Below are 4,009 nucleotides of genomic sequence, written 5' to 3' on the forward strand. Positions count from 1 at the left end.
TTCGTTTTTCTTTTATCCTCTCTGATTCATTTATTTCTACCATTCTATCTTCTAATTCACTGCCTCTGTTATTCTACTATTTGTTGCCTCCAGAGTGTTTTTTATCTCATTTATTGCATTATTCATTATATATTGACTCTTTTTTATTTCTTCTAGGTCCTTGTTAAACCTTTCTTGCATCTTCTCAATCCTTGTCTCCAGGCTATTTATCTGTGATTCCATTTCAATTTCAAGATTTTGGATCAATTTCACTATCATTATTTGGAATTCTTTATCAGGTAGATTCCCTATCTCTTCCTCTTTGGTTTGGTTTCGTGGGCATTTATCCTGTTCCTTTGTCTTCTGGGTATGCCTCTGTCTCTTCATCTTGTTTAAATTGCTGAGTTTGTGGTGTCCTTTCTGTATTCTGGCAGTTTGTGGAGTTCTCTTTATTGTGGCATTTCCTCGCTGTGTGTGGGTTTGTACAGGTGGCTTGTCAAGGTTTCCTGGTTAGGGAAGCTTGTGTCGGTGTTCTGGTGGGTGGAGCTGTATTTCTTCTCTCTGGAGTGCAATGAAATGTCCAGTAATGAGTTATGAGATGTCTATGGTTTTGGGGTGACTCTGGGCAGCCTGTATCTTGAAGCTCAGGGCTGTGTTCCTTTGTTGCTGGAGAATTTGCTTGGTATGTCTTGCCCTGGAACTTGTTGGCCCTTGTGTGGTGCTTGGTTTCAGTGTCGGTATGGAGGCGTTTGATGAGCTCCTGTCAATTAATGTTCCTCGGAGTCAGGAGTTCCCTGGAGTCAGGGTTTGGACTTAAGCCTCCTGCTTCCAGTTATTGGTCTTATTTTTAAAAATATGGAACGCTTCACGAATTTGTGTGTCATCCTTGCCCAGGGGCCATGCTAATCTTCTCTGTATCGTTCCAATTTTAGTATATGTGCTGCTGAAGCGAGCACTGTAAGAGGTTTTTTAAAAAAAAAGTTAGAAAATAAAAAGAAGAACCAAATAGATATGAAAAATACAATAACAAATAAAAAATACATTGGAAGAAATTATCAGATTAGATCATACAGAGGAATAATGGATCAGCAAACTAGATGAAAAAGGAGTGGAAATCACTGAAGCTGAACAGAAAAACGAAATAATTTTTTAAAAATGAGGACACACTGAGAAACCTGTGGGACAACAACAAGCATATTAACATTCACATTATAGGGAACCTAGATGGAGAAGATAGAAAGAAAGGATCAGTCAGTTCAGTCGCTCAGTCATGTCTGACTCTTTGTGAGCCCATGGACCGCAGCACGCCAGGCCTCCCTGTCCATCACCAATTCCTGGAGTTTAGTCAAACTCATCTCCATTGAGTCGGTGATTTCATCCAAACATCTCATCCTCTGTCGTCCCCTTCTCCTCCTGCCTTCAATCTTTCCCAGCATAAGGGTCTTTTCAAATGAGTCAGCTCTTCACATAAGGTGGTCAAAGTATTGGAGTTTCAGCTTCAACATCAATCCTTCCAATGAATATTCAGGACTCATATCTTTTAGGATAGACTGTTGGATCTCCTTGCAGTCCAGGGGACTCTAAAGAGTCTCCAACAACATAGTTCAAAAGCATCAATTCTTCGGCACTCAGCTTTCTTCACAGTCCAACTTTCACATCCATACATGACTACTGGAAAAACTTTATCTTTGACTAGATGGACCTTTGTTGAATAAGTAATGTCTCTGCTTTTTAATATGCTGTCAAGATTGGTCACAGATTTTCTTCCAGGGAGCAAGTGTCTTTTAATTTCATGGCTGCAGTCACCATCTGCAGTGATGCTGGAGCCCCCCAAAATGAAGTCTGCCACTGTTTCCCCATCTGTTTGCCATGAAGTGAAGGGACCAGATGCCATGATCTTAGTTTTCTGAATGTTGAGTTTTAAGCCAACTTTTTCACTCTCCTCTTTCATTTTCATTCAGAGGCTCTTTAGTTCTTCACTTTCTGCCATAAAGGTGATGCCATCTGTATATCTGAGGTTATTGATATTTCTCCCAGCAATGTTGATTCCAGCCTGTGATTCATCCAATCCAGCATTTCTCATGATGCATTCTGCATATAAGTAAGGAGGGTGACAATATACAACCTTGATGTATTTCTTTCCCGATTTGGAACCAGTCTGTTGTTCCATATCCAATTCTAACTGTTGCTTCCTGACCTTCATACAGATTTTTTAAGAGGCAGGTCAGGTGGTCTGCTATTCCCATCTCTTTAAGAATTTTCCAGAGTTTGTTGTGGCCCACACAGTCAAAGGCTTTAGTGTAGTCAATAAAGCAGAAGTAGATGTTTTTCTGAAGTTCTCTTGTTTTTTTCTATGATCCAATGGATGTTGGCAATGTGATCTGTTTTTCCTCTGGCTTTTCTAAATTCAGCATGTACATCTGGAGGTTCTCAGTTTATGTACTGTTGAAGCTGAGTTTGGAGAATTTTGAGCATTACTTTGCTCATGTGTGAGTTGAGTGCAATTGTGCAGTAGTTTGAACATTCTCTGGCATTGCCTTTCCTTGGAATTGGGATAAAAACTAATATTTTCCAGTCCTGGAGCCACTGCTGAGTTTTCCCAATTTGTTCACACAATGAGTGCAGCACTTTAGCAGCAGCATCTTTTAGGATTGAAATACTTAGCTGGAATTCCATCACCTCCATTAGCTTTGTTTGTAGTGATGCTTCCTAAGGCCCACTTGACCTCACACTCCAGAAGGTCTGGCTCTAGGTGATTGAACACACCACTGTGGTTATCTGGGTCATGAAGATCTCTTTTGTATAGTTCTTCTGTGTATTCTTACCACCTCTTCTTAGTATCCTCTGTTTCTGTTAGGTCCATACCATTTCTATCCTTTATTGTGTCCATCTTTGCATGAAATATTCCCTTGGTATCTCTAATTTTCTTGAAGAGATCTCTAATCTTTCCCATTCTATTGGTTTACTCTATTACTTTGCACTGATTACTGAGGAAGGCTTTCTTATCTCACTTTGCTATTCTTTGAAACTCGCATTCAGATGAGTATACTTTTCCTTTTCTCCTTTTCCTTTCACTTCTCTTCTTAGCTATTTGTAAGGTCTCTTCAGATAACTGTTTTAACTTTTTGCATTTTTTTTTCCTTTGGAATGGTTTTGATCACTGCCTCCTGTATAATGTTATAAACCTCTATCCATAGATCTTCAAGCACTCTGTCTATCAGATCTAATCCCTTGAATCTATTTGTCACTTCCACTGTATAATTGTAAGGGATTTGATTTAGGTCACAACTGAAAGGCCTAGTGGTTTTCCCTACTTTCTTGCATTTAGGTATGAATTTTGCAATAAGAACCCCATGATCTGAGCCACAGTCAGCTCCTGGTCTTGTTTTTGCTGACTGTATAGAGCTTCTCCATCTTCAGCTGCAAATAATATAATCAATCTTATTTCAGTACTGACCATCTGGTGATGTCCATGTGTAGAGTCATCTCTTCCTTTGTTGGAAGAGGGTGTTTACTATGTCCAGTACAGTCTCTTGGCAAAATTCTCTTACCCTTTGCCCTGCTTCATTTTGTACTCCAAGGCCAAACTTGCCTGTTAAACCAGGTATCTCTCAACTTCCTACTTTTGCATTCCAGTGCCCTATGAGGAAAAAGAAGTCTTTTTTTTTTTTTTTGTGTTAGTTCTAGAAGTTCATGTAGGTCTTCACAGAACTGTTCAACTTCACCTTCTTCAGCATTAGTGGTTGGGATTTAGAGTTAGATTACTGTGGTATTTAATGGTTTGCCTTGGAAATAAACAGTAATCATTCTGTTGTTTTTGAGATTGCACCCAAGTACTGCATTTCATACTCTTTTGTTGACTATGAGGGCTACTCCATCTCTTCTAAGAGATTCTTCTTTACAGTAATAGATATAATGATCCTCTCAATTAAATTTACCCATTCCCTTCCTTTTTTTTTTCTTTTTTTTTCTGATTTCTAAGATGTCAATGTTCACTCTTGTCATCTCCTGTTTGACCACTTCCAATTTA

At 39.1% G+C, this 4,009-nt stretch overlaps 1 non-coding gene across 1 annotated transcript; it reads right to left on the bottom strand.

Moving 5' to 3' along the window:
- Positions 1 to 828: 828 nt before the first annotated feature.
- On the bottom strand, positions 829 to 935 carry LOC129629376 (U6 spliceosomal RNA). The gene has a single exon (XR_008703209.1). It is a non-coding gene; the product is annotated as a U6 spliceosomal RNA (small nuclear RNA).
- Positions 936 to 4,009: the final 3,074 nt, after the last annotated feature.

This window comes from Bubalus kerabau, chromosome 15 (genome assembly GCF_029407905.1).
Source record: "Bubalus kerabau isolate K-KA32 ecotype Philippines breed swamp buffalo chromosome 15, PCC_UOA_SB_1v2, whole genome shotgun sequence".
NCBI classification, from domain to species: Eukaryota; Metazoa; Chordata; class Mammalia; order Artiodactyla; family Bovidae; genus Bubalus; species Bubalus kerabau.